The sequence below is a fragment of the Lampris incognitus genome, chromosome 1, assembly GCF_029633865.1.
Source record: "Lampris incognitus isolate fLamInc1 chromosome 1, fLamInc1.hap2, whole genome shotgun sequence".
NCBI classification, from domain to species: Eukaryota; Metazoa; Chordata; class Actinopteri; order Lampriformes; family Lampridae; genus Lampris; species Lampris incognitus.
The window spans coordinates 151,718,936-151,732,372 of NC_079211.1; positions in this window are offsets into that span (position 1 = coordinate 151,718,936).

Below are 13,437 nucleotides of genomic sequence, written 5' to 3' on the forward strand. Positions count from 1 at the left end.
TACTACTCCATATATTACTATTACGATGAGTACTGTGTAGCAAATGCACTACTACTACATGTTCATATAGAACTACTATGAAATTATTACTATGTGTGATGCCAGTTGGTAGAGCTCGAGTGTATGTGCTATGTTGGAAGTGGTTTTGGATAAAAAGTATGTGCCATGTGAGCAGCGGCATCGTAGTGTGTGGGGGGGGGCCTACCAGGTTCCAGAAGGGGGGGGGGGGGCTCGGGAAGCCTGGAAGTAAAAGTTTCTTTTGGTTTGCAAATTTTTATTTCTAACTAATTAGTGTCATAACTTCACTTAAAACTGGCTCAGTACATGGGTTGAGGGACTTAAAGAAAATAGTGGAGGCTCTCTGAGGCCCGTCTCACCCCTCTCTGAGGCCCGTCTCATCCCTCTCTGAGGCCCGTCTCACCCCTCTCTGAGGCCCGTCTCACCCCTCTCTGAGGCCCCTCTCACCCCTTACAAAAGGTGCAAAATGGTTTAGTCCGCCCCTCACGAGCATCTCTCAATGCAGCTCATCTAGTCCTGTTGCGAGTGACTGCAAGAAGTCCCATCAGGGGGGTGTTTAGTGTGGAATAAACATCATGGTGTCAGCATCAGTGCCCTAAGATGCATCACAGGTTGAAATTATACTGTACATTTTTTTTCAATCACTGAAAGATAGTTAAGTCAGGTTAAGTTAGGTTAAAATAGATTAATGTACTGTGATTGTGAATAATATACTCAAAAAAGTGATGCGTGAGTGACGAGAGACAAAAGAGGAAAGGGGCCCACAGAGGCTGCTGATGTATAGGGCCCAGAAGCTGGTGCTACACCCCTGCATACGAGTGAATGTGATTCTGTTTCCGGTCCGACTCTCTGCCTCCTGATGGTGTGGGATTCTCTGACCATCTGCTGTATCACTGTGCAGCAGCTTGTGTTTGCAGACCTCCGCCGTAGACGCTCACATTCAGATGTTGGCCTGGGCTGCACGCAGGGTGTGACTGCGAGCCCTCCTCCAGTGTAAAGTGGTTTCCTTCATTTCTGCCAGGGCAGGAGAAAAGGTCATACTTTTAGATTTGGAAATAAAAAAAACCCTGTTAAGGTCACACGCTAGCTTTCCAGATGCCGGAGAGTGTGATCAAACAGTTCCCAATTAGAACCATGTAATTTGGGAACATTACAATATTAAAGATGGCAGCTCGGTTTTCCCAAGCAAAACTAACTTCACGAGCGGCTGACCATAATTTGGGGTTCTGTTGCATTTATATGGAGGGGTAGTGGCACTGGTGGAGAGGGGTTGTAGGTTTCTGTGTGTGTGTGTGTGTGAGAGAGAGAGAGGGAGGGAGAGAGAGAGAGAGTGGGGGGGGGGTTACTCACAGACAGAGAGGTATTCTGGAGAAGAAAAAGGCTGTTAAGTGTTCAAATATACAATTCGTAGGGCCAGAAGCAACATTACTCAGGGATGAGAGGGTGGAGAGTTGGTAGGAGTACTGGAAGTGTGTCGTCGGGAACGTTTTTTGGCTGTGACTGTTGGAAAAGTGTGGGGGGGGGGGCTAAAAAGCTGGATATTCAGTGGCGTTAACTGTGAGTCTGCAAGGTGGCTAACAAAGGTACATGCACAAAAGCCACAACAACATGAACTTGTCGCCGCAGGCCGAAAACACAGGGCCGCTAGAAAAAGTGGGTTTATCGTGTTAGTCCGACTACAAGTGGACTTTTAAAGCACATGTAAACGTGTTAGTCCAGCTGAGGTCGTACTGGAAGTGGGACCAACACACCTAGATGATGCGGTGGGGATGGATTTGCTCTGGCGTGTATACGCTGCCATCGGCCCCCACCCGGCCTAGGCCTTCTGCACATGATCCGTAGTTCACCCGGCGGTCTTTCACCCAATAGCAGCCAGCTGAAAGGGGGCATATCGCCACCTAGCGTACCGGGGTCGGACATACTCCCGTCAGTAAATGGATTCTCCCCCGGTTCTTGTGTACTGGGACAGCGGCGGTAGTCCAGTTACACGGCCTAGTGGAGCTGGAACCGGAGCTCCACTAGGCCGTGCATGTAAACGCGCTGGCCGTCGCATGTGAAGCCGCATGGCTTACATATGCAGAGCTGCTGCAACAGCCCTGATGACGTCTCCTGACCACACGAGGCCGCTGCTCACCTCATTCATATTCATATTCAGTATGAGTCCTCGGCTTTACGTTGTCACAGGAAAAGAAACGAGCCTAGATGTGTTTGAAAGGTTTCCGCCATGAACGGTCATTTCAGCAGTGACCGTGTTATTTAGGATTTCCACGGGCCACGAAAGAGCTGCCAGGGTGGTGTAGCTTGTTTGCACAGTTAAAAGTAACACATCAGTTCATGCAGGGAAGGAGGGAAGGAACTGGTTCAGAGTCCTCCTCTAGGGTTGACAATCGATGACAATCAAGATTAAATTGAGATCAATAAAATGTTGGCTCCGTTTGGAGGAGGAAACGCCGCAGGAGCAACTCAGCAGTTGTGCTACTCTCAGTGGTGTTTCCAGCTATGTGGTCCGCCTGAAAGGGTTCACGCCAGAAGGACCGGGGTTTCACCCCGACCCAAAACCACCATGGGCGGTCAACATGGCGGCCGGTTTTTATGTTGTGTCAGGATAAATACCCAGTTGAGATGTTAATGCATCACATGGTATGTTAGTATGTCTGTTATGAAACTACCAGTTTAACAACTTTTAACACTATTTTGGTCGTTCTGGTGTTAAATAAACACCTTGTTTTGTTATGATGCTACACCACCTATGGAAAGGACTGCTTGTCAATAAGTCCTTTAAAGAGCGACTTGTCCTCCCAAACGAACGCCGGCGGGGAGGGGGAGAGAGCGGGGAGGGGAGGGGGGGGGTTTACTCAGGTCAGTGAAGCGTTGTGACCTCTTACGGGTCAGTGTTGTTGAGGCGTTTCGAGGAGATCCAGCACCGCTGGAAGGATGGCTGAGGGTTTTGTTTTTGGGGAGTGATGGGAAGGCAGAGAGAGTTGTGGTCTCTCCAGAGACCCCCGCCTGTCTCACACCTCTCTTAGTCTATTGACTTCTTCAATAACCCCTTATCAAAATGTTTTTCTCTCCCACACTCCAACCACATGGACCCCCCCCCACCCACCTTTTCTTTTCAGAGGTTCAACTGTGCCACCTGGTGGTCACTTCGTGCAAGACACCTTTCACTGTCAAAGCATTATTGTCTTGGATTTGTGTGCGGGGGACATTTTAAATGGTCTCTACTCTTGGGACGTTTTCACACCTGTAGTCCGTCTGCTGTGGTCTGAGCCAGTGGATGAGCTGGTATTTTGTTGTGTTTCCTTTGGTTCGGTTTGGCTCCGCACTTTATTTCCTCTTTATTGTACAGAACACGTGTACATGACGCGATGAACAAACCAAACTGTTCATGCATATACAAAACACAAATACTGTTTTCTTCAAACTAGTGTTTTCAGTCTATAAGAAATGTATCCAGAACACAGTTAGTTCTAACGGCCTTCTTGTTTTTAAGTCCTCTGATCGTAGTACTGTGACTGGGCAGTTCTTGATGAAAATGTCCTAAATGTGGTTTGGAGTCCGTCCGTCTCTTCTTATGAACGTGGAATTTTCCCAATGATAAAATTAACTGTGTAAAGAAAACAACATCTTTTTCCATCTCGTTATCTTCAAGACAAATAAAAATGTCTTTATCCTGAAAGTGGATTGTTTGCCCAGTGTTCCCTGAGCCTCCACCCAACATATGCTGGTGTACACACACTGATGATAGGATACATGACAGATAGTTTCTTCTTCTGGTTCACAGAAGTTACAGGAATATTCAATATCCATTTTACATTTGCTGGCTATATCTCAAGCCAACCAAAATGATCAGCAGAAGCCACGTGGGAGCCGTCACTCCGTTCATTGGTCAGGAATCTGGCGGGAGAAGGAGAGTGTTTTTCTTCCGGGAAGCTACGATCCGAAACGGACCGTCGGCAGAGCCGCATTTGTTCATAACTGCGGTTATGGTTCGGGCCATATTAGACAAAACGTCCCGACAGCAATGTGCTGCTTCAGCTGACGTGGAGAAGACGCACCGCCTTCAGTCAGCAGGTCTGTGTTGACGAAGCTCGTCCTCGGCCCACAATACCCACATTACCCATAATACCCACATTATCCACAATACCCACATTACCCATAATACCCACATTACCCATTATACCCACAATACCCACATTATCCACAATACCCATAATACCCATAATACCCACATTACCCATAATACCCACAATACCCATAATACCCACATTACCCATAATACCCACAATACCCACATTATCCACAATACCCACAATACCCACATTATCCACAATACCCACATTACCCATAATACCCACATTATCCACAATACCCATAATACCCACATTATCCACAATACCTACAATACCCACAATACCCGCAATACCCATAATACCCGCAATACCCATAATACCCACATTATCCACAATACCCATAATAACCACAATACCCGCAATACCCACAATACCCACAATACCCATAATACCCACATTACCCACATTATCCACAATATCCACAATACGCACATTACCCATAATACCCACATTATCCACAATACCCATAATAACCACAATACCCACAATACCCGCAATACCCATAATACCCGCAATACCCATAATACCCACATTATCCACAATACCCATAATAACTACAATACCCGCAATACCCATAATATCCACAATACCCACATTACCCATAATACCCACATTACCCACATTATCCACAATGCCCACAATACCCATATTATCCACAATACCCACATTACCCATAATACCCACAATATTCATAATACCCGCAATACCCACAATACCCACATTACCCACAATACCCACATTATCCACAATACCCACAATAACCACAATACCCACATTATCCACAATACCCATAATACCCATAATACCCACAATACCCATAATGTCATTGGGAGTGATGAAGAAGGACAGGATTAGGAAGGAGTATATTAGAGGGACAGCTCAGGTTGGACGGTTTGGAGACAAAGCAAGAGAGACAAGATGGAGATGGTTTGGACATGTGTGGAGGAGAGATGCTGGGTATATTGGGAGAAGGATGCTGAATATGGAGCTGCCAGGGAAGAGGAGAAGAGGAAGGCCAAAGAGGAGGTTTATGGCTGTGGTGAGGGAGGACATGCAGGTGGCTGGTGTGACAGAGGAGCATGCAGAGGACAGGAAGAGATGGAAACGGATGATCCGCTCTGGCGCCCCCTAATGGGAGCAGCTGAAAGTAGTTGTAGACTCACAATACCCATAATACACTGGAGCCGCTTTAATCCAGATAAATGCGCAATTCGCAGTTCGGATCACGTTTATACCACAAACCATACCAGATTTTGTTTGGAACCGGACCGAGACCACCTCTTCAGCAAGGCCTCGATCCGGTTGTATTGGTCCGCACCCGAGTGCGACTGCTGTGTTCACACCTGCCCGAACGAACCGCGCCAGGTGGGTTATAACACGCCCCAGGGTTCGGTTAAAACGGGCCAGACAGCTGGAGCTTTCGGTGCGGACCCGAGTCCTCTACAGCCGTTAGTTCGGTTCGTTTTGTTGATACGAAAGCTGTTTCCGAACTCGAGCGCGCACCAAGGGACCGTATCCAAGTCCTCCAGAAAACGGGGGCCTGGGGTGCGGTTCAGCCCAACTCCGGTGCGGTTCAGCCCAACTCCGGTGCGGTTCACTTGAATCCAGGAAGTCAACGCTATTGGTGACGTGTCATTTGTTTGACGGTCACACAACTGGCCGTGTCTGCGGGTGGGAAGCCGGAAGTGGGTGTGGGTCCTGGTCGCTGCACTAGCGCCTCCTCTGGCCGGTCGGGGCACCACAGGATCGGCAGACAGGAGGTGGAGCAGCGAACGGGACGGCTCAGAAAGAAATTGGGGAGGGAAGGGGGGTCATGAGGGGGGGTAGCGCTGCGGTCGAGGGAAGAACCGAAGAACCCGTCTTTATCGGAGGTCCGGGCGGGTGAAGGTGTCCGGACCGGGGCAGAATACTCACAAGAACTCCAGACTGGCTCACACCTCCGTCGGCGAGCAGCTAACGTCACTGACACAGCGGGGCGCGGTTGTTTTGGTGCCGCGTCTGTCGCCATGGTAACAACAACAGGAAGAGGACAACAAACCTGGCGTGGCTCGGCGGTTTGCCGCCCTCTTGCGTCGTTGCCTAGCGACACTGCTAAATAAAAGCTGCACGTTCCCTGGGTGTTGATGACGTAAACGGATCATAGTTCGCCACCAGATAATGTAATGCGAAAAAATAATGTCATGTGACAAACATCCAAACAGTCATAATGTCATGTGACACACATCCAAACAGTCATAATGTCATGTGACCAACATCCAAACAGTCATAATGTCATGTGACACACATCCAAACAGTCATAATGTCATGTGACACACATCCAAACAGTCATAATGTCATGTGACACACATCCAAACAGTCATAATGTCATGTGACAAACATAGTGATATAATAATATATACCAAGTCCAGTTGCACTTGATTCAACTCCCTCGGATAACCATGACCTGGATGAATGAGAACATTCACAGACACCATGATATAATGCGACAAACATAATAATGTAATGTGAAAAGTGACCAGCAGGGGGGGGGGTGTGTGGAATAATCGCGCCGGAGTTGGGAACAGTAAAACGGGCCGAGTGAACAGTTTGTCCTGGTGACGCGTCTCTGCGTGTTTAGGCGACTGGAGAACGTTGCTCGCTCTGCGCTCATACTCATGTTTTTACTTCTGCTGCTGGTATTTACTGGTTGACTTTTATTTACTTGTTGACTTTTATTTACTTGTTGACTGTTATTTACTTGTTGACTTTTATTTACTTGTTGACGTTTATTTACTTGTTGACCTTTATTTACTTGTTGACGTTTATTTACTTGTTGACGTTTATTTACTTGTTGACGTTTATTTACTTGTTGACCTTTATTTACTTGTTGACCTTTATTTACTGGTTGACTTTTATTTACTTGTTGACCTTTATTTACTTGTTGACTTTTATTTACTTGTTGACTTTTATTTACTGGTTGACTTTTATTTACTTGTTGACTGTTATTTACTTGTTGACGTTTATTTACTTGTTGACCTTTATTTACTGGTTGACTTTTATTTACTGGTTGACTTTTATTTACTTGTTGACTGTTATTTACTTGTTGACGTTTATTTACTTGTTGACTTTTATTTACTGGTTGACTTTTATTTACTGGTTGACTTTTATTTACTTGTTGACTGTTATTTACTTGTTGACGTTTATTTACTTGTTGACTGTTATTTACTTGTTGACGTTTATTTATTTAGTTGTTGACTTTTATTTACTTGTTGACTTATTTACTTGTTAACTTTTATTCTCTCTTGCTGTGAACGTGTGTAACTGGTAAAGAGCCGCGTGTCGAGTCCCTCACGTGACCGCGGGCCAATGGAAGGTTGAGACCAGCTGTCGCGTGGAAGGGTATGGCGACAGAATAGTGCCAAAAACAACTCGCGTGATAAAACATGCATTCGGGTATATTATATTATTTCACACACGTAGATATGAACTGCGCGCGCGCAGAGATAATTTGTGCAGGTGTTTTTACGCTTGTCGGTGTAAAAAGCTTTGTGCACATTCTGAAGCTGCATCGAGAGTATTTGTTAGGGTAGTAAAGACGTGACACGTGTAGGGCTTATAGAGACCCGCAACACCCGGACTGAGGGCCCGGTTTCAACACAACCCGCTCCCGCTGCGCCGCGTCCTGCATGGAGGAGCCGCGCTGCGCCGCGTCCTGCATGGAGGAGCCGCGCCGCGTCCTGCATGGAGGAGCCGCGCTGCGTCCTGCATGGAGGAGCCGCGCCGCGTCCTGCATGGAGGAGCCGCGCCGCGTCCTGCATGGAGGAGCCGCGCTGCGTCCTGCATGGAGGAGCCGCGCTGCGCCGCGTCCTGCATGGAGGAGCCGCGCTGCGTCCTGCATGGAGGAGCCGCGCTGCGCCGCGTCCTGCATGGAGGAGCCGCGCCGCGTCCTGCATGGAGGAGCCGCGCCGCGTCCTGCATGGAGGAGCCGCGCCGCGTCCTGCATGGAGGAGCCGCGCTGCGTCCTGCATGGAGGAGCCGCGCTGCGTCCTGCATGGAGGAGCCGCGCTGCGTCCTGCATGGAGGAGCCGCGCTGCGCCGCGTACTGCATGGAGGAGCCGCGCCGCGTCCTGCATGAAGGAGCCGCGCCGCGTCCTGCATGGAGGAGCCGCGCTGCGTCCTGCATGGAGGAGCCGCGCTGCGCCGCGTCCTGCATGGAGGAGCCGCGCCGCGTACTGCATGGAGGAGCCGCGCCGCGTCCTGCATGAAGGAGCCGCGCCGCGTCCTGCATGGAGGAGCCGCGCCGCGTACTGCATGAAGGAGCCGCGCCGCGTACTGCATGGAGGAGCCGCGCTGCGCCGCGTCCTGCATGAAGGAGCCGCGCCGCGTCCTGCATGGAGGAGCCGCGCTGCGCCGCGTCCTGCATGAAGGAGCCGCGCCGCGTCCTGCATGGAGGAGCCGCGCTGCGCCGCGTCCTGCATGGCGGAGCCGCGCTGCACCGCGTCCTGCATGAAGGAGCCGCGCCGCGTACTGCATGGAGGAGCCGCGCCGCGTCCTGCATGGAGGAGCCGCGCTGCGCCGCGTCCTGCATGGAGGAGCCGCGCTGCGCCGCGTCCTGCATGGAGGAGCCGCGCTGCGCCGCGTACTGCGCGGAGGAGCCGCGCTGCGTCCTGCATGGCGGAGCCGCGCTGCGCCGCGTCCTGCATGGAGGAGCCGCGCTGCGCCGCGTCCTGCATGAAGGAGCCGCGCCGCGTCCTGCATGGCGGAGCCGCGCTGCGCCGCGTCCTGCATGAAGGAGCCGCGCCGCGTCCTGCATGGCGGAGCCGCGCTGCACCGCGTCCTGCATGGAGGAGCCGCGCTGCGCCGCGTCCTGCATGGAGGAGCCGCGCTGCGCCGCGTCCTGCATGGAGGAGCCGCGCTGCGCCGCGTCCTGCATGGAGGAGCCGCGCTGCGCCGCGTACTGCATGGAGGAGCCGCGCTGCGCCCCGGAAGGAAAACATGGCAGTGGGTTTTACACGCTGCTGAAGGTCCCAGTTAGGCTGAAAGAATTGATGGCTTCTCCCCTCATTTTAATTAGCAGCACCTTGCAGCGGGGCCAGAATGGATGTTCTCATTGGCCCCTGTAGGGCCTGTGTCCAGGCAGCCATCCTGCAGAACAGCTTTGCTCTGTAACAACAACCTGCAGACTGGCCCTTGTCTTGCAGCTCATTTAACCACGTTCACTTGATTGATGAATGGCGGATGACGTGTACATAACTCACACGTGTCGTCTTCCCCTGTTCAGTGGTGAGCAGCGACCAGGCGGCCGCTCGGCACTGCCGGGCGACACAGCAGTTAGCCTTCGTCTGAAAGCAGGGGCGTAACAAGTGCATATATATATAATATATATATATATATATATATATATATGTGGCGGCCTGTCCAGGGTGTCTCCCCCCCCGCCTGCCGCCCAGTGACCCCTGGTTAGGCTCCGGCATCCCCGCCACCCTGAGAGCAGGATAAGCGGCTCAGATAATGGATGGATGGGGAAATATATATATAAATACATATATATATATATATATATATATATATATATATATATATATATATATATATACTGTAACGTGCATGGACAAGTAGACACGTTGGTCCTTGACTGACGGGTCGGGCCCTTTAGTCGACTGGTTAATGTAGTCGCTTGCGGTGTGGGAGCCACCGGTTCGCGTCCCGGATACGGCGTCCCGGACTGCCCCCTGAATTCGCTGCATTGGTGTCAGAAGGGGGACGGTGAGACCGTGAGGTCATCGGAAGGGCGTGCGCCCAGAGGCGTGAGGGAGCTGGTATGCTGAAGGGGGGGGGGTAGTGTGATACGGGTTCACGTCCGGTTCCCAGACTGCCCCCCAAATTCACTACAATATATATATGAAATGAAGAGGGGAGAGAGGGTAGTAACATGTGACTGACAGTCCCCAGGTATTGTTCCTTCTGAAGATAAGGGCGCTGTGTTGGATCAGAACTGACGGCACTTCTTAATACTGAGCTTATGAGTATTTGTAGAACCAAACACTTGGGTGACAGAATATATTGTGTAGTCATATAATGTCAGCAGAGCAGCTCTTGACAACATCAGTTATATTTATTTGTGTCACGTTATGGATCGTTTGCACAGCTGTACTTCCTGTTTATTACATCCCACCTCCATGCAGCAAAGCTGCCCTTCAGCAGACCCCCGTGGTTTGCAGTGTCAGGTGGTTTATTGTTTTAGGGGGTTTTACACTTAGAGGCGGATTTCATGTTTCTATTGGCCTGTTTTCTGATATGTTTCATGCTCTGTAACTCTGTAGCTATGTCCTGTTCTGGAGCAAAACTCTTATCTATCTATCTATCTATCATCTATCCATTGAGTATCTATCTGTCTATCTATCTATCTATCTATCTATCTATCTATCTATCTATCTATCTATCTATCTATCTATCTATCTATCTATCTATCTATCATCTATCCATTGAGTATCTATCTATCTATCTATCTATCAGCTATCCATTGAGTATCTATCTATCTATCTATCTATCTATCTATCTATCTATCTATCTATCTATCTATCATCTATCATCTATCCATTGAGTATCTATCTATCTATCTATCAGCTATCCATTGAGTATCTATCTATCTATCTATCTATCTATCTATCTATCTATCTATCTATCTATCTATCTATCATCTATCCATTGAGTATCTATCTATCTATCTATCTATCTATCTATCTATCTATCTATCTATCTATCTATCATCTATCATCTATCTATCTGTCTATCCATTGAGTATCTATCTATCTATCTATCTATCTATCTATCTATCTATCTATCTATCTATCCATTGAGTATCTATCTATCTATCTATCTATCTATCTATCTATCTATATCTATCTATCCATTGAGTATCTGTCTATCATCTATCTATCCATTGAGTATCTATCTATCAATCTATCTATCTATCTATCTATCTATCTATCTATCTATCTATCTATCTATCTCTATCTATCTATCTATCTATCTATCTATCTATCTATCTGTCTGTCCATTGAGTATCTATCTATCTATCTATCTATCTATCTATCTATCTATCTATCTATCTATCTATCTATCTATCCATTGAGTATCTATCTGTCTATCTATCATCTATCTGTCTCTATCTATCTATCCATTGAGTATCTATCATCTATCTATCTATCATCTATCTATCCATTGAGTATCTATCTATTTATCTATCTATCCAACTATCTATCTATCTATCTATCTATCTATCTATCTATCTATCTATCTATCTATCTATCTATCTATCTATCTATCTATCTATCTATCTATCCATTGAGTATCTATCTATCTATCTATCTATCTATCTATCTATCTATCTATCTATCTATCTATCTATCTATCTGTCTGTCCATTGAGTATCTATCTATCTATCTATCTATCTATCTATCTATCTATCTATCTATCTATCTATCTATCTATCCATTGAGTATCTATCTGTCTATCTATCTATCTATCTATCCATTGAGTATCTATCTGTCTATCTATCATCTATCTGTCTCTATCTATCTATCTATCCATTGAGTATCTATCATCTATCTATCTATCATCTATCTATCCATTGAGTATCTATCTATTTATCTATCTATCTATCTATCCAACTATCTATCTATCTATCTATCTATCTATCTATCTATCTATCTATCTATCTATCTATCTATCTATCTGTCTGTCCATTGAGTATCTATCTATCTATCTATCTATCTATCTATCTATCTATCTATCTATCTATCTATCTATCTATCTATCCATTGAGTATCTATCTGTCTATCTATCATCTATCTGTCTCTATCTATCTATCCATTGAGTATCTATCATCTATCTATCTATCATCTATCTATCCATTGAGTATCTATCTATTTATCTATCTATCCAACTATCTATCTATCTATCTATCTATCTATCTATCTATCTATCTATCTATCTATCTATCCATTGAGTATCTATCTGTCTATCTATCTATCTATCTATCCATTGAGTATCTATCTGTCTATCTATCATCTATCTGTCTCTATCTATCTATCTATCCATTGAGTATCTATCATCTATCTATCTATCATCTATCTATCCATTGAGTATCTATCTATTTATCTATCTATCCAACTATCTATCTATCTATCCTATCTATCTATCTATCTATCTATCTATCCATTGAGTATCTATCTATCTATCTATCTATCTATCTATCTATCTATCTATCTATCTATCTATCTATCTATCTATCTATCTATCCATTGAGTATCTGTCCTATCTATCTATCTATCTATCTATCTATCTATCTATCTATCTATCTATCTATCTGTCTATCCATTGAGTATCTATCTATCATCTATCTATCTATCATCTATCTATCCATTTAGTATCTATCTATCTATCTGTCTATCCATTGAGTATCTATCTATCTATCTATCTATCTATCTATCTATCTATCTATCTATCTATCTATCTATCTATCTATCTATCTATCTATCTATCTATCTATCCATCCATTGAGTATCTATCTGTCTATCTATCATCTATCTGTCTCTATCTATCTATCTGTCTATCCATTGAGTATCTATCTATCTATCTATCTATCTATCTATCTATCTATCTATCTATCTATCTATCTATCCATTGAGTATCTATCTATCTATCTATCTATCTATCTATCTATCTATCTATCTATCTATCTATCTATCTCTCTCTCTCTCTCTCTCTCTCTCTCTCTCTCTCTCTCTCTCTCTCTCTCTCTCTCTCTCTCTCTCTCTCTCTCTCTCTCTCTCTCTCTCTCTCTATCTATCTATCCATTGAGTATCTGTCTATCTATCTATCTATCTATCTATCCATTGAGTATCTATCTATCTATCTATCTATCTATCTATCTATCTATCTATCTATCTATCTGTCTATCCATTGAGTATCTATCTATCTATCTATCTATCTATCTATCTATCTATCTATCTATCTATCTATCTATCTATCTATCTATCTATCCATTGAGTATCTATCTGTCTATCTATCTATCTATCTATCTATCCATTGAGTATCTATCTATCTATCATCTATCTATCCATTTAGTATCTATCTATCTATCTATCTATCTATCTATCTATCTATCTATCTATCTATCTATCTATCTATCTATCATCTATCTATCTGTCTATCCATTGAGTATCTATCTATCTATCTATCTATCTATCTATCTATCTATCTATCTAGTAGTGTTTTCCACCTTCACCAAATACTGAAGCTA